Raw genomic sequence first — 25,128 nt, 5'->3', positions numbered from 1 at the left:
TTCTTATAAGAATTAGAGATAATTGTGCATCAGAACTGTAATCTGATGGAAGAACGTGGCCTGTAGGAAGAAATGTGAGATACATGAGCTGAAGTATGAGGATTTGCAGCTCAGTTGCGTAAATAAAAAAAAAAATCTCCTGAAGAAAATCAGAATTATCTAAGAATAGGCCACTTCTCAACCATCCTAAGTAAGAATACTAAATACAGTGTAAGTTATGCTTAAGCCAGTATTTTCTAACTGAGAGAACATTAGTCCAGGTAGAATCAGTTACCACTTTCACATTGCCTGTTAGATTATAAGATCGTTACTGCTGACTAGTTCCCTATTATTTTTTTATAGAGCAACTAAAAATTAAGAAAACAAACTCTAAAGCATAATTATTTCCTATCATAAAAATAACAAAAATCAGTATTTTTTCACATAAATATACCTATATATACCTATATTTGGAGGGGAGGGAGAGGGAGGGAGACAGACCATGTATTTTCAATGTTTTGAAATTCAAGGAAGACATTTTTATAATTAGTTAGCTCACAAGTAGAATATACAATATTAAACAAAATGAAGATTATAGCATGTATTTATCTGTGGTATAGCTTCATAGAAGATAACAGGCCTATTGGATACAGGATTTAAACTTCGTTCAGTCATAACTCCGGAAGTTCTGAAGATAAAATGTAGTAAGATTTCCATATGATTTCAGCAATCCGCAAAAAAAGCCCAGTTTTCTGTAGTGTCAGTTCTCCAAAGTCACTGCAAGACTTTCTGTAGATGTTCATGTCTTAGATGCAGTACAACAGAGAAGACAGTAAAGATGTACAAATTACAGTGCATAACTCCTGAGGTCTTTCTGATAGCTCTACATGAGTCCTAGCATTCACCACATATTAAAAGAAAATTTGAGTGAGTTTCTAAGGAAAAAACCTCTTTGAACTGCACTTTTGTACATTACTTTGACCTTATAACCTGTCTTATAGCTATCTGTTCTTTAAAGATGCGACCACGTGTTAGAGTAATTGACAATTTTAGCATTTCATGTTCAGAGGGAGAAAGGCACAACGAACAATGAAGCGTGCTGCAGCTTAGTTTTACTTTGCATACCAAAAATTCAAATGGGGTTTTCTACTTGGTCTCTGCAAAAAGCTTAACTGGACTTGGTTTTGTAACAGCACTTGTCCAAATACAGCCCGATCTAGTCTGTAATGATTGGCAGAACTCACACTGACTCAAAGGGTATAGCTCTGAGATCTAGTGTGGCAAACAAAGTTTTCTGGCAGAAGCCTATGCTATGGTGAAGAGGGGCATCAGTAAAAATTTTATGAAGTTATCTCTATGTATGTACAGTGTTTCTTGAAAGGCATGAGTATGTTCCTTTCCTCATAACCATCCCTCATTACTAATGGTTTACTTGTCTTCTAGGCTTAGTTACTAGCTGCAAGCCATTCTCATCAATTTTTGTACAAGCAACTGCAGATTTTAGAGACTTCAATTTTATAATCTTGCACATTTTTAAAGAAGAGTACTTTCAATGGATATGGCTAAAATGGCAGTATCTGTATTGTCAGAAATTTAATTTAAAAAAAATAGCTCATTTCAAATCTTAGCCAGCTTATTTATCACACTCAAGCTGCCAAGAATTGCTGTGCAAAATCTGTCAGTTTTTAAATGCTAGCTACTGCATATTCAAAGCCTCTTCAAAGAATATTTACTTGGGTTACATCACACGCAACCACCCACTCCCCCCCAAATCCTGCCTACACATTCAAATAATTCAGATAGCAGGGTGACAGAGCAACATTAACCTATCACATCTAAAGGGTTATTTAGGCTTTTATTTTGATTGGGTTTTTTAAGACAAAATGAGAACAGAAAACTTGCCTTTTTCAACCTTAACTTTCCAAACATCTATATTCCCTCTTGGAGACTACTTCCACTAATAATGAGTGCTGGCTGCTAGGGCCCCTGTAGGTAATGATTTCTGCAGGAAGTCTTGTTAATAAAAAATTTCACCAAAATAGCTTAACAATCTCACCCACCAAAACTCCATGTTGTGAGCATTTATAAAGCATAATTTCAGCAAGGATCCCATTCTGACACTTCAACTCCATAGACCAGTACTTGGCTCAAGATGAGCAGCTCTCTTTAGTTGAAGGGATTTGTTCAGGCAGAGAAGGATTATTCACCAAGTGAGAATGGCAGAATTCGGCCGGAGAAGCCAGGGCAGCCTTTGCAATGTCAAGCCAACACATTATTTTAAAACAGCCGGGAAATGGGTATTTCTGGAAAAAAAAGGGCCATAAAGAAGGAAAAATGCTGTCTTAATATAAGCAGGGATGCTGTTTTTAATTCATCTAATTGTGTTAAACTGCTAATAGGCTAATTTGAAGAGCCCAGCACATTCAAGAGGCTGGTATTTAATTAACAAAATCACGCTTCACATGATGCCAGACAAGGGGTCAATCCTTGAATGAGGAGCTCCCTAGAGAGGAAAAAGAATGATTAATGCTGCAGAAATTTCTCGTTCATTCTTCTGCTGCTAAATATCATTGATTGGGAAGGACACTATTGTTTCTTAGTTACTTCATTTGGCATAGCTTTCCCTCTTTTCCTATGCCAGCTTGTTTCTTTATCTGATCCCTGCATCCTCCCTCAGCTAGATTTTGACCAGTATCTGGCTTTATGCATTTGCAATTATATTTATAAACTCAAATAAGGCTGGACTCTGACAGTGGCATTCATGTAGACTTCTGCCATGGTGACAGTAATTTCACTGATGCCAATTTAGTATCCCTCTAGAAGTTCCAACTCTATGTCAGGAAAATGGCTGTATCTGACTTTGAAGGATTTTACATGCCGCTAATAATGCTGGGCAAACTTCAAAGGATTCATATATATGCTTCAAAGTTCAGCTACTATCCCAGTCAACCCAAATGTCTTTTAGCTTTAGGATGAGATCTTGTAAGAGTTGATTACCTCAGTTCAATTTTATTTCAAGGGATTGCTCAGAATGAATAAAGGTAGCAGAATCCAGCCCCCATTTGGACAGCATGCACACACAAAACTTGAGCAGTGAGAAGCTGTGGGGAATATTGATGAACAAGGAGAAGAGATTGTTTGAACAAAAGGCATTTTAACAAGCAAAGAGGGACTACTTGGTGAACATATTCAAGCGTCCTGGCAGGCATGATTTCATAGGTAGAATTTAGAATAATTTTCAGTCAGGCAAGTTTCTTCCTTGGTCCCTAAATCAGGGCAATTTAAATATAAGTTAGCTACTGCTCAACTGAGGCAACATCCAAGAGAATATGTATAAATAGCGGTGAGGATCTTCAACAGTAGTTTTTGTCAGTGGCAAGATGCTTTCACTCTTTGCAATTATAAAACTACGCCTGGGGCTGTATTAACCACAATAGCCTTTCGTCAACAGCCAGACTTCTCAATTGGCAACAAGAGTTGCTTCTGGCTCAATACTTTCCATAGCTAATACTGTGCTTGTTATCCTCAAGTGTTTTAAGTTAAGATTAGTGACCTTCTTTTATTTACCACATGACAGTGATTTGGTGTTGACAAAGGCCTCAAAGAGCAAGTTTGTTTAAATGTCTGTGAACATATATGCATAAACTTTAGGATGAAAGTTTACATTTATATTGCATGCAAAGACTGCAGCCTTCTCTTTCTGGCATTTCTAGTTCTTACAGACTTTAGTCTATGGACAATGTTCAAGAATTATAAAGTATAACACCTTTCTATTTTAAAGAAAATGCCACATTTCCACAACATAAGTGGAATATATGATTCCTCCCTGCAATTCAATCTGTACACAATACTTCTGCAAAAGATCAAGCATGCCATTTTTTGAAAGAAAAATAATTAAGAACCAATAAAAAAAATAGTGGGAGGGCAATGGTGAATGTGTGGGCCTAGTATTTTAGCCTTTGGTAGTAGTCTAAGAAAAAAGCAAATTACACTTACATTCTATCAGCAAATAGGCTGATAAAAAATATTTATTCATTGGCCACAACCTAATTCCTTTTAAGTTTCAATAGTAACTAGCAATATGTTCTCCTCACTTCACAACCAAAATAATTGCTTTAGTTACTTCACAGTTGTGGAAACAAGTCCCTTGAAAAATGTCACTTCTTTTCTCTTTCACCTAGTGTATTTGTATGATTCACCATGAATGCTCAGCTGTCTTAGGCATATTTAGAGCTTCAGTTGCATCAATGCACTTCTAGGAAAAGCAGTTTTATGGTATATCTTGGGGAAAAAAAAATTATGAAGAATATGGGCATGATTTGCCTTGGACACATCTATGATCTAACTGTAAGAACTATGAAAATTCTTTACTATCATTTGTGAATCATTATGTTAGAACTGACCAGCAGAATTCCAATTCATTATTATGAGAATAATTTTAAGTGGAAATTTCAGTAAATCACTTTAGAACAATCACATGCTCCCAAAGTAAATCCTTTACAATCCTCTACACCTTTAACACATTTAAATAGAATAAATTTCTGAATCAGAGGATAAACTCTTTTCTATAGGTGAGCAATACCTTAAAAACAAAGGTTATTTATTGGACATTTCATTTTAAACTAAGCCTTCCACATCTGTTCCACTCTCTAATTGCAAATACAAAAAGAACACGATCCTGAATTACACCTTTAAAAGTGGGATTAAGTGATTTAAATGTATATGAATGATCATTGTTCAATGCAGTACGGATTTGCACTGTTGCTCTTATAGCTTAATAACAAATCAAGAAATACGTTCTTGCTGGAGAGTATGACGCTCTTTCAATTGTTAATCAACAATTCATCATAATCCAAAACCTCCCTTTGATGCACTCACATAAGCAATGGTAGCATGGCTCTATTACACTTCTTTTACCTGTGACATCACTATCAGGTGGTATTTCAAACTTCATTCTAAGAAAGACAACTTTTTACTAAACTAGACTGCAATGTGCAAGTAGACACACGTAAAGTATGCTGCAATAAATTTAACTTACAGTACAGCACTAGCCACTAACTGGCTAAGTTTCTAACTGTAATCTTCAAAATGTTACTAAACACCATTACAAAAAAAAATATTAGAAAAGCAATAGATGGTATTGTCCCTATAGTGCAGATACACAGTCCTTAAAAAAGTCCACATACTTCCATAAGAAAAAAAAGGAGAGAAATTACATAAGTAAATAAAATACATGTTTGATTTTATTCACTGGAGGAATATAGTTTTTCAGACTTGGGATTGAAGCTTATAAACTTCTATTTAGGCTTTTAAATTTAAAGGCCATCTTGATTTTTTTTTCTGAGATAGTGATCAGTGGGCTCCAAATTCAGAATACGTGCCTCCCATTTAAGATCCCCTGTTAGATTTTCTATCAGCCACCTGCAGGTAACCAGATGCTAAGCTACTTGATAGCATTTCCTATTAGCTTTCTACCTCTGAAGACTTAGAAAACGATAGGCACAGACATTTAGCTAGCATTTAGTCCAAGTCTGGGCTGTGCAACTCCCACCATTTACACAGGAGTTCACCAGTGCTCAGCAGCTTTGAAAGCCATAACTCCTTGTTTCTGCAATGAACAGTCACTGGAACTTCACAGTCAATAGGTTCTATGTGGAAATTTCTTGGGCTTTCAATATCTTTCTTGCCCCAATTTGTCTTATTCATCTATCATCTTATTTTTCTATGTGTACCTCCACATGCAAGGGCTTCCTAATAATCCTGAAGTCCGAAATCTGTTGGTGTTCGTACACTTTTACAGCTAGTTAATGGTCTGCGTTAAAGAATTCTTCCAAAAATTTCCTTAGAGAGTGTGCTTGTGATGCCTAACGGCCTCAGGAGCCAGCAGTGAGTGAAGCCATGATCACAGAGGGAAAAAAGTTCTTTTTATTCATCAGATTTTAAGATTTTCATTTAAGATAAGACCTACTGAATAAAAGGCCAGAACTAGTAAAAACTAAGGAACAAAAAAATATGTTCAATATAAACTTATATCTGCTTCACTTGGAAGCACTTCAGAAGAAATCATAGTTAGAAAAGAGAGAGCATAAGTGCAATCCGAGGATTAGTTACATATTAGTTACATTAAAAGCATACAGTATTACATCTTCAGGCCTCAGAAACCACTCTGAAGTCAATGATCAGAATACCAACAGAAAACAATCATTTCACACGGTGTTTCAGAACGAAGTAGAATTTTTTTTTTTTTTTATTTGAATGTCTAAGAAATGACCCTTCATCAAAAAGAGATAAAGGTATGCTATGCTTATCCCTAGGAAGAAAAGCTTTTAAACTGAGATTTGAGGATGTGTTTAAATGGAGCTTAGAGTAAGGATTTCTCTCTGATGAGGACATGAATCAGCCTTTATCTTGATAATATATGACATACCAGAGCAAGGCTCTACAGCAACCTTGTGACCAGAAAACTCATAATGATGGTATGGTCCAAGGGGACTGGACTGGTTTAAATGCGTTCAAAATATTTTGCCTGGTTAACTTCGCAGTAGGTAGACATTTCTTAGCCTGTGTGTGGAATGAAGTTATACTGGATTTCCCATAGCTAAATTACCAGGTTTTTTTGCAAACCACCCTTCATCTCCTTTCCACTCCTCAATGTTATTGTGCCTTCTTGAATGAACCCTCCAGGGTAATTTCTCTGCCTCCTTTTTGCACAGCCACAACAGCTTGTTGTAGCCATCATATCGTATGTAGAGGCTGCCCAAACTGGGGGATGGAAATCTTGACCAAAAATATTTTAACCATTTAACACTTTGAATTTGCTTCAAATACTATAGTAATAAAACCAGAAATAAGTTCTTATGATGGGACCCTGAGTCATCAAGAGATTTGAGATGGATCTGCTTTGGGTTTTTTCTCATAGTTCGTGTCTTGTAAAGACTGAAAAGTCTTTTAAACTCAAAAGCCAAGTTTTACTAGTCTATAAGCTTTTTTTTTTTTTTAACTGAGAAAACTAAAACGTCAGAGGAGAAAAATAAAGGGTCTATCCTGCGACCTTACAAGTGTTTGCTTCCAGACTGTGTTTCAGTCACTTTGTGAATCAGAGTTACAGCTTCACAGACCGCTCCAGTGCTTCAAAAAGGAAGTTTTTGTTTCTTCTGTGTTCTGACTGCGTGCTCCCCACTTTTGTTACCATTGTTTTGCAAGCCACCAATTTCCCAGCTCCCAGTTCCTGTTTGCTCACTCCTCTGCCTCATGTTGAATCTAGAAGCTTTTCTCCTCAGCAGCTAATTCATTTGCTCGCAAGGAATTTTCTCCCCTCTTGAAGGCATTCCTTCTTCCTTCAACAAAGATGTCTTCTTCATTAATAAATTTAAATGGCAAACCAAGAAAAAGAGAACAGATACTGCCTTTCACAGGATTACCTACATTACCCTGTTCAATTTCTCCTTTGCAATGGAGAGGAATCAACTCTTTTGGAAACCTAATACAAAAAATTGGGAGTCAGTACTCTAGTCTCACAGTCACGAGGGAAACTATTAAGCACGCATGAGTGCTATGTAATGTGGAAGGACAGTTCTTTCGGTGAAAGCATTAGTCTAGGACCTCAGAGACCAGATGTTTACTGTGACCATGGCAAAGTCACTTAACCCTTTTGGCCTCTCTATTGCACCCTGAGGCTAATAACATGTCCTAACTTATACGGCTGGTCTGAGGATGAGAACTGAGGTGCTCAAATACAGCAATTGGGTACATGTTAATAACAATAGCTGTATACAAATCTGAAAGAGATAGTTTATCACTGACCAAATCTGAAAAGAAAAGCACAAAGCCTGAGTTGCTTCAGGTTTAAACTAGACACAACATTTGGCAGAGTAGCTCTGCAGCTAATTCTTTTATCTACATAGGATCTTGGAAGTGCAGGAGGACCAAGAGTATCACATCACTCTAGAGCTATAGAGCTACAAAAGAAAGATTATTCTATATGTATTTGTGCTAAAGTTGTTAGACAAAATTAAATTTGAGGGGCTAATTTGTAGGATACAAAATAGAAACACACAATATGCTGGATGCATAATTGACTTTCAGGATTATAGGCAGTGGCCTGATGTATTAAGATACTCTTCAGAATTAATTCAGTCACTTATTTGTAAGCAAGATTTGGCTTGCAGTGTATGGTGGTCTAGCCAAACCTGTAATACTGACTTCTCCGTGAGCCAATAATTTCAGTTTTATATGCAGTGTTACAATTTCCAGGACCTGCAGGCTTTTGCTTCTCTTCCTACAGGCACCAGTTAAGAGGATTGAATGTCACTTAAGTCTCTTTATTAGCTTCCAGAAAAGTGCTTCTTACCTAACATGCTACCTGATAATGAGGGAGACAGACAACTTCCAGCATACCAGGTCAGTGCAGGAGAACTACACTTATTTTTTCAATTCAGTATCCTTAGCTGAGAGGCTCAGCCTCAGCCGACTAATGACCGACTTCATAGTTTCTGTGCCAGACTGCAAGCATAACACAGCAGCCTCCAATATTTAAAACCGAACAAGTAGCTTACTGTTTTTTCTTTAAGGAAGAGAGAAGGAATATTTTGTGAGCGCTAAGAATTGTATTGGTGGCAAAAAGTCCTGCATTTTCTTGTGCAGCTGTACTGGGAAGGAAAGAGGATGGAGAGTGCCATGGATTTTCCCACCACAAATGATATAGGAGGATCTCTCTGTATACAGCATTCAGAGATATGACCACAGATGACATGAGGTAGTCCTGCTTGTTCAAAGTCTGCCACAGACTGCTGTAGTAAGTGACCACAACTGTATGCTTGCTTTTTTACCAAGAACCAAACTACACCTTCAGTACTTCCCCAAAGCTCTTTCACAGAATTATTATTATGACTGGTTGTCACTTTCCATTCAGCATGGGTACACTTCAAGTTTATCTTTACAAAGTTATTTATAAATACTGTAAAATATATAAGCATTTCTGGTCTTGCTGTTTTGTCAAAAGCTATTTGCATTATCTTTTCACAGTGGGATACCATTATGCTCAGATACACCCCTTAACAGTAAGTAGTTCAGTTACAAAAACCTAGTGCCAAAATCTATTTAGCTCCCATGCAAATTCTTCAGAATGTGAATGTGAGTCAGCCCCATTGCAGCGATGTGCCGCTAAACATGTCATGCTGCAGGCACAGCAGCCTGCAGAGCACAGAGCAAAACTCTAGTAGTACAGACCGTAAAACTAACATATGCAAATTGCCATTACATTAAATAAGCACAAATACTTTATTTATCTGCTGAAAAAACACAGCAGACAAAAAAATAAACATTTAAAGTATCCAGTACGTGAGATTTTGATGTCTACGTTTTTACAGGTTTTAAGACTAAATGCAAAAATATTAACCAACACTGATACCAACATAATATTTCCTGCTGGGGAGACATAGTGAAAACCAGTTTATAGTTTGAGAGACACAGGTAAGATGCTCACCACCGCTTCTTCCTCTTCCTACTAGTAACACTGAGAGCTAAGTTAGCTCTGTCATCCTCAGATGGACAGTGAATACTGAGGTGAATAGGTGTCAGTGAGAGATTTGCTGTAAGTAACTAAACATTATGGCATGTTTGGTTTCTAGAGAATGATCCAACTACCTGTTCAAGCAGAAAAGAGATTCTTGCATCCTGCTGCACGATAAATATGTTTTCATTTTGGATCATGATAGCATGTGAATTTTATTTACTTATTTGGCTTTTTCTTGCCATTCCGTTGCAATAATGAGCACTGTAGAATATGGCATTTGCTGCTGCCTACTTCAGCAACAGTAAAATGAAAAATAATTTTAAAAGCTCTCAATATTTTTGTCACACACACAAAAATGTGGGAACAATCAACTTGTCTGTAGAACGGTGCACCTTATCAATATAAAACTGTCACAGAACAAGCAAAGAAGAAGAAGAAAAATAAAGTTGTGCTGTCATTGCATAAACTAACAGCATAAAAATAAATGTACCAAAGAAACAGACTCTTAAAAAGGTGAGATTTCTCTGGTAACCTACAGCTTTCAGTGTATGTCAGATACATTCCAATACTACAGAGAAAAACCATTTAAGAGAACAGTGGAACAACAAGGATAGATTCCATCACAAAAGGATAAACATATGAACATTAAAAATATACAAAATTATATAATGCAACTGTTAAATATAAAAGGATTGCACACAGATTTACATTGTTGTAACTGGGAAAAGAATCAAAATTCCTGTCATAAAAAAAGGGGACAACCAAAGAATCTATTTGGATCGTTTGACTGCACACTGCAATCTAGCTATTTTAATTTATGTTGCTGTTTTTATGCCAAAATGTTGAGCAAGCTGCAACCAACAGGAACAATGGACAAGTCAGATAAAAGCAAAGATAAGTGGCCCAAATACAATAATTAAATCCATCAAGTAATGAAAGGGGATGGAAAAACAGATTTAAAACATGAAAGAGAGTGAATAATGGCAAAAGAAAGGGGAAAACTATCTAGAGATCTAGTATTAATGAAGGAAAAACCTATTTCAAGAAAAAAAAGGATAAGTGGGATATAATAGGTAGATAATGAGAAGTTTCGGCAATATTACTGCAAATGAAAGAAAACAATCCAAATTATGTCTCCTGGGGAAGCATACAATGCAAAGCTTAACCCTAGATTTTAAAAGTCCATGGAAATAAAATACATTGCTCATACCAATAACCTGAAACACCTTTACTTCTTTGCTTCAGAATGATAACACTTCATGAGAATACTAGTGAGAATGCTCTCACTGGATTTCGTATTTTTATTATGCAACTTTTCTCTAAGTATGAGGAGTTTGGAATAGAATTATATTTTTTAATCTTCTATGTAAGTCTTCTATGAGACTTTAGAAGTTATAGTACATTTAGTTAAATTATAGGTGTGTTTAATATTTTCTGTTTTCACTAATTCATGAAAACCTACTATTAAAATGGCTATTTTATCACAAATGCACATTTTTGTGTCATAAGAATATTTTCCCCATAATTAGGAATAATTCTCTTCATGTACTCATAGCAACCCTGGTATACCACCACTCTGAAGGCTATCAGAAAAGAGGAAAAAAAAAGATTCAGTGGATTTTTGCAGGAACCTGTGTTTTCATAATCCTTGATGTTGTGTGAAATTTGGGATTGGAGTAATAAACAGGATACCTTAATTCACCCTGAAATGAATGCATTCAGCGTCCCTGCTTTACCTCACTACAGTATGTACTAATAGCCATCATCTCAAAGGTATAGTTTGTTCCAATTCTGTAAATTCTGTGCAACATCAAAAAATCTAAGTTAGTTACCTGATGCATGCCACAGAATTGGGTTTCACATTTGAGTTTTGATATGCTTCAGGTTTTTTTCATCTGTTTAACAGCTCCAGAGACATAAAAGAGCCAGATTTTTGATTTAAATATATATAATATATATTTAGTTTCCTAAAAGTCCTGGTGCACAACATTAAAACTTGCTATTTCACGTGGTACTTTAATTCTAATGGCTTTTAATTTTTTCTTTCTTTAGATGTTAGAACACCTTAAGGAAAAAAAGCGAATAAAGATAAATATATATACAGAGAGATGCATATGTGTGCAAACATACAACTATACATTTTCATATATTGTGATTTAATTCAAAGGATCATTAAATGCTGAGAATTTTAACTGAATCTCAGCAGAGAAGTACACTTCAGATTATTACAGAATAAAAAAACCCTGAACTCTGGGGCTGTTCTTCACTAATATAAACTCTCACATGTCAACTGACTGAGCGGCCTATGGAAATTTATGCCAACAGACCCAGACTTGTGCCTTCGGTTTTCTCGCATTGCTTTCTCTTCCAGTTTCTATTTTTGCTGTCAACATTTAAATATTCTTGTTTACATTGCAGCCTGTCAGCATTCTCTCAATATGTTCTATTAATTTCCTAAACCTCAATAGATTGACTCTCGTTACAAACTCATAAAAAACAAACCAAAGCCAAACCAACCAACCAAAAAAAAAAAAAAAGGCTGGAAGACCCTAAAAAACCCTAAATGTGATATACCAGTTAAACAGAGTTTGCATATTAATATAAAATTAGATATTTTATTCATACAGTGCCAATTTCTGGCTTCCTTGGTACATGTGCCACCATATTGTCTGTAAAGATCTTCAGCATATTAAAGATTTTAGCTACTTCCTCACAAAGAACAATCTTGTATTATGAACATACCCTTAATATAAATAGAGGAAAGTCATGTTGAGAGCTTTTTCTGCTTTGGCAGGTTAGTTGGGGGGTAAAGTATTTCAGCATAAAAAAGCGAAAGCTTCGTTTCTTAGAAAAACATTTTCTTATATGTCCACCTCTGAGCCCATGAAGTGTTCTCTCTCTCTCTCTTACTCTTTGCATTACCAGCCATGGGAGACAGGGAATTTAAATTGTAGCACTTAGGTCACTCTGAGAAACTCCTTCCATGCTCAAAGTTACGAGAGTTTTAGATACCCTTTTTCACAATTACTTTGAGATTGGGCCTCTCATATATGCAGCTTACTTTAGTGCCTCATTAGACAAAAAGAGAGAATAAAAGTACATCTGTAAACAAGTAATCATGATTCAGTGAAAAAGATTGGATCTGGATGACAAGAGGAGACGTGTAGCTTAGGAGGGCATCAGTTGGGCATAGAAACTTTTATGCTTTAGTATTTATTAGATGCAGCCACAGCAGGTACCCATATGACAATAATTGAAACATGAATGACTGATGGCTGATGAGAGAATATTTGTCTGACTTCAACAAGCTTCGTTATTCAAAAAAGGTTTTTTCCTTCTTTTCATTTCCTTTTCATGGAAACCTACCGATGCTCTAATTAGGGATGTTGGACATTAACAAATTATATTAAGTTTAGCATATCACAATTATTCACTTCAGTATCTATACTTCCCCTCACATTACTAGGAGCAAATCATAACATCTATCAATTTCCCTTTAACAAAGGCATCAGAATCGATATCCATTACTACACATTTCAGCTTTAGATATGTCTCCCAACAGCATCCTTACAGGCTCAACAGTGCTTCCTGTGTGTTTAATCCTATCAGTACTGTATTTGGTTTGTTTAATGCTACCTTTCATACTCTATTAGAATTATTTCAGATTTTCAGTTGGCATCACTCCCCGTGAATTGAGGGGTTTTTAACAAAGTATTTTAATGATTATGTTCTTCAAGGAACAGGTTTTTGTGCCCTCATCTCAAAGTAACAGGCAATTAGTGAACTCAGCACACTATACGTGTTAGCGCCCTGGATCCTAAAAATGCAGGCAATAAAATATATTGTCTATCTTTAAAGAAACGGGCAAATAATTTTATAGGAGAAAATACTTCTCAACATGATGTCCCTGACATCACAGATGGATGAAGATGAAGGTTCAGAATAAACTTAATAAACTTGGCTACCTCCTGTTTTGAGGTCCAGTCAGCACCATCTCCCAGAGCTTTACATCTTCAAGACCTTTGTGGGGAATGGTTCCTATGACAGGAGTTGACGTCTATGACAAAAAGATTTCTGTTTATAAGCACAAGACATTCTTTCCTTAGGAGCTAATTCCAAGGAATCATAATTGAGGAAAGGGGGCTGTCCTGAGCAAAAAATGAATGGTATTCCTCAGAAAGCTAAATCTACCAAGACCTGGAACAAAAAAGGGTCATGAAGAAAGCCTATAGTCATGCACAAGGCTAAAGACAGTGGTCTAACACTTAAACTCTATTTGTCTGAAGCCCTGACTCTTAAGTATAGTTCCAGTTCCCTATGTTAAGCCCATAATGATCAATATTTGGCTTAGCATATACAGTGTTCTAGCCAAGATTGGCACAATAGGGGAATTGGAAGGGAAGAAAAGGATCTCATTTGTAAACAATTCTGTAATTGCTTTTATTCTGGCCTTTGGAACATACACTTTTCCACCAAGAAATGGCATCTTTATCTTCCCCTTGCTGAAGCACTCATGAAAATTTACTTCCTCTGTTAATCTTGGGTGTTTTGGGACTAACTAAAGGTGTTATGCTAAGCAGTATACAGAAACAGATAAAGTAGTAGCTAGCGTCTCACAGAAGCCTCCCAACCCTAGGTGTTATTTCTAAACAGGACACTCTGTACACTCAGGCCAGGAGTACAATTGCTAAGGCTTTTTTCTGATAGAAGCAGCATGACATTATGTAACAAGATATGAAATCCTCATACTGCTGAAGCAAGACAATTGGGATGCATGGAAGTTGTTAAAAACCTCCATGCATGAATTCAAATTAATTGCCTCTTACTTTGAGGCCAAGAGGTGAAAGGAGACTTTTCATACACATACTTATTTCCTGAGAAACACTGGGTATAGTGACACAACTATGTGCATGGGGGATCAACTTACTGTCTTTAACTCTCTTTATTCAAGACAGAAAGTAGATTGAGAAAGCTGGATGCAGCCAGGAAGGGCTAGAAGCTGGAACCATGTGTTAGCAAAGCACTAGCAGATGCAAGGAAAAAACTGTGCTGTCTTGTCAAGAGCAATCAGCTGTGTGGGTACATGTTCAGGCAGTAGTATTCCAGAGAAAATAGTGTCACCCAGAGAAAATGAAATATCTTAATGCACCACCGAGCCAGTGACGGTCACCCTTTTTTCTTTTCACTCCTTTTGGAGAAATCTTTCATTTTGTTGTTTTCTCCAAAACATTTATCATTATGTTATTCAAGCAACAGAGAGAGAAGTCAGTGTTCTTAAATAGCCAACTGCAAGTCACTGACTTTTGGTCTGTATTCATCAGGAACTGCATCACATATCATTTTTCTAGTCCTGGAGGTGAGGGGAAGAGTTTGGGATTAACAATTCAGAGCTTTTAAGGCCTTTCATGAGAAGTGATTTACTGGACTGACCTTTTTGGAAACATTTATGACAGAGTGACGAGAAAGAAAACAGCTTAGAAATTCTCTATGAACAGGGGGCTTCCACAAGCCTTGTGCAATACTGACATCATTGAAATGGATTTAATTACTGTCAACTACTGTGTTTTCACTCTGCAAAAGGTGAATTTCACTAGCAAAATCATATACAAACCATACAAGCCACATAAAAAGGAAAATTCATAAAATATACAAACAGGTGTTAGCTCAGAGTTTTCCAGCTCTGGTTAAAATAAATATTGGCCAGCGCTAGCAGGACAATGAATTAGAATTCTTTTTTTAACATGGAAAACAGCTTCACCACCTGTGTTCTGGAAAGAAAAAAAAAAAAACAACAGTGAAAGACTTTTTCCTCATGATCTGATTTACACATTAGTAGTAGCTTGCAAGTCCCACACTAGGCAGTGGCAGTGGGAAAAACGCCAGCATTATTGCTGGCAGCAAATGCAGTTGTAAGAGGCGTGCAGGTTTAGCGTCCACAAGATGACTATCTGTGATTGCTTCTGATCAGTCCTGGAAGGCTCACAAGCAGAGTGAAAATGTGTTCTTTAACAGTTCTTTACTGTTGTGTTCCTTCCTGGGAAGCTCTTCAGAGAATCCCCAAATCACCTCTTTTCTCTTCATAGATTTCTTTCTTGGAATCTTCCTTTACATTTGATGGGTCCCAAGAAAAAACATCCTAAATTCCTCCCCAAAGTTTTGTGAGTTTCTTCTCTTCCATATCCTGGAGTCTTTTAGCCCTTCTGCAAGTTTCTTTACCTAAACTATCTCACTTTTAGAGACACCAAATATCTTCTTTGATTATCAAACATTGCACTATCATATAGGTATTGCATAAAAAGTATACAATTACATCTATGCACACTGTGTACATTGCAGGACTGAAGCCAAAAAGCACAAGCAAGCAGTTGACAATAGAGAGGCATAAACGTTTCTCTAAATACTAATTTTATCCTCAAGCCACGTTCCCTCTGTTTTAAAGTAATATGTACAGGAGAAGCCAAGATTGTACTAAAATCTTTGTGCTTGTTATTGCAGTGTGTTCTTGGAACTGTTATTTGAAAGTCAGCTGCTGAAATCTGGTACTGAGAGCTGTCATCTGCTGCCTGCCTACAAGCTGCCAATAGATTTTCATTTCTATTGCCATGGAAACACAGGTTGGCACAACTCAGAGAAAAAGAAAGAAAAGTGTTTTAAACAGCCAGAGTTTTCAAACTTTGACCCAAGATGGAATTTGCCTTTATTAGCCATAAAGGTCACACTGAGAGAGTCAGGCAGGAATAGCGCGTGGCGTTGCCACTTGTTCCGATCTCCCAGCTGTCAAAACACTGAACCTGGCCAGATTATGTCATGGATACCTTCTGGCCGAGGTAGCTGCCTTCCCAAGGAAATCAGGCATGTGGGGGGAGTATGAATACCTGAGCTTTGTCTCACCTGGAAGCACAACAGAGCTGGAGAACACACCACATGATGGAACCTGGAAAGGGCTTGACAAACACCACAATCACTTCAGGCCCTGCCTAAAGACTCACATATTGTATCCAGAAAATGTATCAAACTGTATGAGCTGCATTTCCCATTGCAAGCATAAAGCATTTCTGAACTATTGGAAGAAGAAACTCTTTCAATGTCTGTTATATATCTGTACATAATACTTCCATTACAGTATTGTAATAGAATAATATAAGAACAGGAGTCAAAACTTACCCAGCTTTAAGGTGGAACCCCCCTGCCCCAGATTTAGTAGCCGTTTCCTAAGTCTGTCAGGTACTGAAACATTCATGTAGCTGCTTTTATTACATCTGACAGTGATGGACTAGAAATGTAGTTTCTATAAACATTTGCTAGGGTTCTCCCATCCAGTTTTTCTCTCTGATATTTTGAAAATTGATTCATCCATTTAACTTCATACATGGCAAGATGTCATTAACTGGGGAAGTTATCCCAAATTTTCCATTTTTTTTCCCAGGTATCATTCATTGTTTTGAGCAATCATTTGACTTGTAAAATTAGCACAAGGAAAACTACAGTTTGATTACTTATTTGAATCCACTACTGACGGCACTTTAGTTAGCTGATATATTTATGGGCTCTTTATGAACAGAATTTAATGGTGTCTTGCTATTGACTACTTGGACCCTCTGTCTATTATAGCTCCATGTGCAGTTTTTCACAGACTTATCTGATGCTGATTTTTTTTTTTCCATTTCTTTACTGTTTATGAGCTTTTCTTTCCTCCCTCTTACTTGAAGAACACGAAGAGAGACCTGGTGGTGTTTCTCCTTGATCAGTGAAGTGTCCCCTATGTTACCCACAGTTTCTAAGTCAGACTGTGTAAGCCAGAGGCTTAAACACACTGAATCTTCTGCAATACTACTTTTCTTCATTTAGTACATCATCCGCCGAGATCATACAGCAGTAAACAGATTCTGTGTGCAGGTATTCTGCCTGCGTTCTCAAAACATCCTAAACTACTGCCCTGAACACAGACTGTCAGATAAAGTGGAAAATGAATAAGCAAATACAGCACAAGAAGCATATTCTGCTTCTGTATCTCATCTCTAACTGTTACCAGAAGATTTGCGGAAGCTTGGTTCTAACCCACAGCATCTTGCATGACGCTACTGCAGAGTAGTCTTAGTTTGAGTTAGGAAAAAGTCTGCCTTGATGCTTGTTATATTTTATTTTGTTGTTAAACTAATGTTTAAAAGCTGAAAAGGCAAGGTAAAATATAGCATTCCAAGGACAAAAAAAGTGTAACAGTCTTGTGCCTCTGTGACACAGGTATCCTTACACACCCGTCTGATTCCTGTTTTAAAGAATTCAAGGACTAAAGTCACAGATGTTATAGTTTGACATGTTGCTTCCAGCCCAATAGGGTGGAACAGCAATCAGGGTTACCAAAGGATTGCCACAGCTATTATTTCAGGTTTCTAATAGTAGCTTTTCATAAAAGTAAAGTGGACATCTCTTTTCCCTCCGTACTACCTACCATTTTTTATTTTTAAAAGAAGTTTACTCTAACCTATGTCACAACTGGATAAAAAGTCATGGTACTTAAAAATAACTGTTTGGTCTTTATTTGGTTTATGGTATTAGAAACTTTAGGATTGTATTTCCATTTTTCTAATTATATATGTAAAGGGTGGAAATGGCTTTCTTAAAATGAATGAACACCAAAGCATTACATAATCATGTAATCACTTGCACACAGGAAAGTAAAAGCAAAACAAGGAACATGACATGACTTGCAAGGAAGTGCAAAAGCTGACAAGTGGCAGTGTCACTCCTCTGCCAGCTCACAGAACTTGGGGAAGCAATTAGTATCTGATGACCTGCAGACATTTACCCTATCTTTATAGTTCATTTCAAAGTAAGCCTAAGAAAAGTCCTTGGATGAAAGAGCTTTATTCTGCTTTGACAGTCCTCCTGAGTAGCTCCTGTGACCAGGAGAAGGATCTCAAGGGGATCGCAGGCACTCTGAGAAGAGAAGAAAATTAAGTAAAGGAAGTCAGGAATGACGAAGGTGGAGAGAACAACAGAGGCAAAGACAGAAGTGACATTCAGAGAATTAGGAGACGGCAGAAAGTGTTCAGGGTAAGTGGAGGTGAAGAAAGACATGGTATCTTTTGTCCAGTGGAAGCAATTGTGTTTCAAAAAATGTCAAGAAGCTGCTAAAAAGAGGGAACAAGGACACAAAGAAGAAGTTTAAAGAAAAGAGTGGATTCATGAAACTGCCACACAAACATTCCTCATAACTATAGGCTAAAATTTTATCTTCGATCAACTACTGCAGTGATTGAGATGCATAACCATTCGCACTTGCACTTTCACTAGATTATTTCCTTGCAGTGTGTTGTCAGGGCATCCTAAAACATGTCTCCTTTCCCAAATTCAGCAAGCCATGTTTAGGGCTATTTATTTCAAACATTATAATCTCAGACTTCTTTGCCATTACTACTGTCTCTTGAAATACTAAGCATTAGCCACATGCAGTTTTCAGTTTCTCATGTCACTAGTTTTTACACTTGAACATTTACAGCATCTCAGAAAGTTTAGATCTTCTTCTAAGACAAAAGAAGGATTTTCATTCCTGTTATTTTTATTTTTTTTTAAATGGTTAGGTCAAGTATCAAGCCACAATTTTCTGATACAGTTATATGGCAAAAAAGGCTTGCTTGAGCAGCAGACAGGGGCATCCTTACAGGCATCATGATTGACACCCTATCGGACAAGACGCATGCAGAGCAGGCAAGGAGTGAAACATCATTTGATGCTCCTGACTGATTCATTTGTCAAGACCAAGGGTTCCAAACTCAGAAACCTACTGAACAAAAAATATAGAGATATATTGAAGCCTCTGCCAGACACACCTAGGAAAGGCAAAGCCTCATTTTTTTCTGAGCATTTCTGAAGGGCTTTTCTGAACCTCTGGACTCCAGTTCTGGGGAGTCCTGGCTGGACTTAAGAGTCTGTAGCTGAAGAGAACACAGAAACTGCTGAGAAAAAACAATGTGGACCCAGTGCAAAGAGAGGGGAATTTTTCTGAGCCTGTCTCCAAATACAGTAACTGTTGACTAAGCTTTGCAATTCAGTGGGAATTTTTTTTAGTTGTTTCAAAACTTGTCTATTATTTCAGGGCTACTGGCAAACTTGTAGCTTTCCAAAGGCCTAGCAAACCCAGCAGCAGAGATTAACTTCCCCTCTCTGAGTCAAGCACTCCAAAATAATGCTCCCATAATTCTGTCACTCTCTTTTTTTCTAAGCTTCAAGAGCCGGTTACATGAAGTGCCAATTAGAGAGAGGAGTCATCTTTAGCAAGGGTTTCTAGAGTCACTTTGGCATGTCACATACCATTAGGGAGATTGTTCCATGCAGTGGTCCTCCTAGAACTTGACAGTTACCTATATTCTGTGCTTCTGCACAAAATGTGTCTGATTTTTTTATTACAGGCACTAGCTATCCCATAGAATTTTATCCCCCAGTAGCACCACATGAACAAAACTTTGCCTAAACAAAGATTTGCAGAAATGACTCTTTGGTGCAAACATGGTCACACCATACTTTGTATTTAGAAGTTACTGAAGTATGAATGATTTTTGCTCCTCGGAGAATTCCGCACATGGAATTACTGCTTGACAGAGCCTGGTGCAACACCGTCTGTTCTCTAGCTAGTATCTCTTAGAGTGCCAATGACAGTTCTCTCATCAGTACTTTGTCTCAAAAGAAACATGTAACTAAATTCTTGACACATTTTAAGATTTTTTTTTTGCCATCATGAAAAGTGGGACAGAAGTCTCCATTTATAAGAAAATGCAATTATTTTCTGAAGAGGAGCTATTTAAAAGAAAGGGATATTTTGCTATATCAAAGGGTGCAAACTAAATGGACTTGAGGAGAGTAGTCACTGTGAAGTATTGAAGAACAACAAAGATCCCTCCCTGTTGATGAGGTCTGGAGCAGTGGTAATGAAAGTGAAGGACAGGCTGATCCAAAACTTATTGTAGAAAGGTAGCATTAAGGCTTCCTTTTTGTATATTTGCTTATTTATCATTGGTAGTCTGCAAAGCCATGCTAATTCCAGTTATGCATTTTTCATAAGCCGGACTGCCAATCAAGTTAAAGTCTGTGGAAAGTTTGTGATGAAGAATTAATCATTTTTAAAGTATTACGTAATCATTTCTGTGGAACATCTATCAGGCTAGAGAGTATTTTATCTATCTGTTAGAGAGTATATAAATCAGTGATTTCAACATACTGCAGAAACTTGGTAAGAGAATGTAAGACATTTCCATTCTCCAAAATAATCTATTGGCAACCAGGTAAATAAATGTTAGAAAGATAAGTGCATTAGCGCTTAAAGTGCCCAGAACAAGAGAAGTTAAGGCAAAATCTATGAGATTAGACAGAAAATATTATCTTGGCAATGCTTTTACACAGAATTTTAATTGGCTGCATAGTGAGTGCAAATTACCATTTGTGATTTGTTGCCACTACTACAATGTTTCATTACAGTAAAGTAGTTTTTGGAAAAACACATAACAGATCTGCTTCATTTTCTATATCCTAGTGCAGAAGCTCTATGACAAATGGTAATTGCTGTATCAAAAAGGTCTAGCTAATTCTCAGTCTTCCACATTCATGCTGCTATGCCACAACAAAGAAATTGATAAGGCAATTGTTTTACAATATTGCATTGAAAAATAACAAATAAAGATCTCATTCTGATTTTTCACTGGCAGAAGTGGGAGAAGTGAGAGAAAAAGGTTGTTTTAATCTTTCACTGCTGGTTGATGGTGGAAGTGACACTTCCCTTTTTCTTCTTTAATACGCGGCTTCAGGGGGAAAATGCTGGGAAGAACCAGGCAGAAATTCCAGCCCAGAGACATTGTTGTAAAAATAGCTGAAGTATAGATCTCTGTATGTTGAGAGAATGTCTTGATTATATTTTCTCAGCCTTATGCTGACTGCCTTTTCAATCCACCTCCTCCCTTCCTGTTCGTCAGTCACAGTGGTTTTACTCCTCACTTGGAGGTCTTCTTATCTTCTTCTGCGGTCTTGTTACATTCCCCCTTTTTCCCAACAACGTTTCACTCCATTTTTACAATATCGTCCCCTAACTAGAGCTGGCTGGGGAAAAAATATAAAATATGTTGACTCTTTGTAGAAAGTTTACTCTGCTTTGCCCTGCTACTTTAACCCAGATACTTCAGCTTGGTCTTATAGACTGGAGATGTCCTCCATTCCAAAAAGCTTACTTCTCCAAACTTGCATAAAGCCGTACGATCAGGCAACTGGGGTTTTGGTTACTCTCTAGCAAGTACCAGTATGCTGACCACCCTAATTCTTCCTTGGTATCAACAGTAGCAGCTTAGCAAGGGATTTGAAACACATCAGCTAGAGACTGTAGTAGATAATATACAACTCAAAAGGTTCAGAAAGCTACAGACTTTGTCCCAAAGGGACCCTAGACTGTCTACGCAGATTATGTTGCCACAGAACACAATGGTTATAAATATGTGCCCAAAGATTGGTTCACAGGATAAGAGAAAGACTCTTTCAATGTATAGAGCACACATACATGGCATCAGATGCTTTAACATGATATATAATTGTATTCATCTAAATAATCCATAGAAAAGAGCAATAATGTTGGTACTAAACATAAAGGTAGGGTATTCTTTTCTTGTAGCATGATCAGCTTCCAAATTGAATGGTATCAAAGAAAACAATCTATCTGAAAACAAAACATCTCTTTTTCTAGCAGATAAAAAAGAGCACTTAAGTTTGCCTGCTTTGCCAAAAGCATTTTAAAACATCCCTTTGTACAGACTTCATTTACTTGCACCTTGCTATCACCTTATTTCCCTGTGTTCATCATCAGCCATCATTAAGCTCTCTTGAACTCTAAAGGTTAATTAGAACATAATTGTTCTCCTTTACAGTGACTGATACATACACTCCAGAGATCCAGAGGCATCTTCCAGTAAAAATGTACACTTTTACTATTGAAGTTATGAAATAAAGAACACATGAAAAACACAACTCTTTATTCAGATGGAGAATCAGGGAAGTAGTGGAACCAGCAAAAAATGCCTGATGCATATCATGACCTTAAAAGACTTGCTTACCATGAGGAAACATCCCTCCCCAAGCCTCATCCATTTTCTCCTTTCCTCTTTCCCCCCAAACAAGAAAACATTGATGTTCAGACATCTCTAAGATTACCAGTTTTTCCCTTTTAAGTAATAAATAAATAAATAAATAAATAAATAAATTGAACTCAACCATTACCATTTACGATCTGTTCTGAAAGAATTTATTTGAATATTGATAAGCAGTTACTATGGCAGGATTAACTAAAATCTAACCAGTAACTATATAACTTACATTAAGCAGTGGGGTGTCTTGAGAAGGGGGTTTAAAGGAATTGTGGGGAGGGAGATAAAACGACCCTTGTGATTCATATTTTTCATATCATATGCAAAATACAGCAGTAACTGTCAAACTGCAGTTGCAGCAGCTGAGCAGTTTATGCAATTTGTAACTAGGGTTAGCTATGGGTTTCAACTTTGTTACTCACACAAGTACACGCACCTTTAGTCTTAAAGCGGAGTTGCCACCCTGCTCATCTGCTTATCAGTCAGATACGGAAAAGTGCAAGTAAGTCGTAACAGAAACAGAAAAACATCCTCTTACACATATGTCTTCAGGATCCCAGACTTTCTTTTTTGTTCTCTGGCTTTAGGTTTACTTTCCTACCACAACAGGCAACAGATTCAGAAGACTCCGTAGATCAGCATTACAAATGCTTAGACCACTTTTTGGTGACAGACTAAAACTCTACGTATAGTTAAAAATGTTGAATTAGTTAATTCTAATATTTAGTCATTTTTATTATATTTGTGTTTTATTTTCATTATAAGTGGCATGTAGGACCAATTTGACTTTCAGTCTTAACAGAGGATGTTTTCTGACAAAAATGAGTTTTCTTACAGAGCCACTGCGTAACATTTATTCTCTCTGGAGAATGAATATCTAAGAAGACACCATTTTGAATGAGGGAAGTTTAATTTCATAGCTTTATATTTTGATTTACTAACAAAGTCAAATTGGTAAGGGCCAACAGATACTATAGGAATAAAATTAAATGTTTCTAACCTCAAGCTTGAGAGCACAAACCTTGTTTAAGTTTCGGTTGGCTAGTCAAAAAAAAAAGCACATCTCGGTAGCTTTAAAAGGAAGGCATCAGAAAGAAAGCACAGAATCACCATAGCAATAATGGACTTCAGCATTCCAGGGAAGTTCAGTTTCTCAGTATGCAAAATCTGGTCAGAGTACTAGTCCAAAATACTACATTTTCAAGTATTAAACCCTATCTGATGTAATTATATCCATGAAATCCTAACTGCAATCAGATTTTAGATTTGCATGTGTTCTAGTCTTAGACAGGGCCAACAAAAAAAAAAGAAAATTGGCCAGAAAGAGAGAGTTCTAGAGTAGAGTGCAAGTCACCAACACAGCAATATTACTTGAATCTGTGTTCACAGATACAATTCCATATTGGTCGTGTGTGAAAAAAAAGTCTTTCTTAGGAAAGTCTAAAATATATGTATAAAAGAAACTTGTGTTCTTCACTTGGCAACTGTACTCTAAAGGAAGGACTGAATGGACATGAGGGAGATGGAGAAAGGGGAAGGAATCATTGGAAAGTAAAGGAAGCTGGAGAAGACAAAGGTCATACGGTATTTTTGTCAAATTTCCTCCCAAATACGAAATCCTGTGCAGGAAACAAAGAGGAAGCAGAGAATGAGGAAGGAATGACAGACAAGATGGAAGCAGCTGAAACTGGTTTGAATAATTTTTTTGGTAGGAAGATGGCCAAGAAAGAAAGAAAAAGAGGCGCCTAGCTGTGCGTGGTATTGCCATCACAGATACTTCAGAATATAACAGTAGGAGAAGAGGAGCAGATATTCAGATGAAGCTGGAGGTTGCTTTAGCAATCTTAAAATTCAGCAAGAGGACAAAAGAGCCAGAAACAAGAAGCTTCTAAGGAGTCAGAAAACAGCTGAACCAAAGCAAGGGCAAAAAGAGAGCTAGGGGAGATGATGAATATGTAATGTTCATGCATCACAATAGAAAGGCCATGTGATAGGAGACTTGAAGAGGCTAATGGACAATACCCGGTAAGACCAGCTGATTAATAACACAAGGAGCAGGAGCCATGCTTAGTAAAGCCTAATATCTCATTTTGATCATGTAAAATCAAATAATCATATTAAAACAGAGCTTGAGATTCAATGACAGTGTGGGCACGTAGTCAAAAGTCCATCTGCGGGGAACAAAATGACAGAGGACGAGTATGTGAGGTAGCGAGGACAAAAAAAGTATCACTGGTAAGTTAGTGGGAGATGGTATAAAGAGCTCCTGTGTATTAAGCGCTTTAATCTGAGTAGTCACTAGAGACGCAGTTCTTGGTGCCAGATGTGAAGAGAGTGTGAACAATAATAACCATTTTAGAGATATAATGTGTATTCCACATACAGCAAGGGAAGGGGAAAATCTGACGATTAGAGAGGTACGAAAGGAAGAGAAAATGGTGAGAAAGAGGTGAGAGGAAAATGGAAGGTACGAACATGAGATATAAGTTTGTGTAGTAGGTTGGAAAGGGAAAGTGT

The sequence above is a fragment of the Gymnogyps californianus genome, chromosome 1 (genome assembly GCF_018139145.2).
Source record: "Gymnogyps californianus isolate 813 chromosome 1, ASM1813914v2, whole genome shotgun sequence".
Taxonomy (NCBI): domain Eukaryota; kingdom Metazoa; phylum Chordata; class Aves; order Accipitriformes; family Cathartidae; genus Gymnogyps; species Gymnogyps californianus.
The sequence above is the reverse complement of the archived record's forward strand: the minus strand, read 5'-3'. Positions refer to the sequence as shown.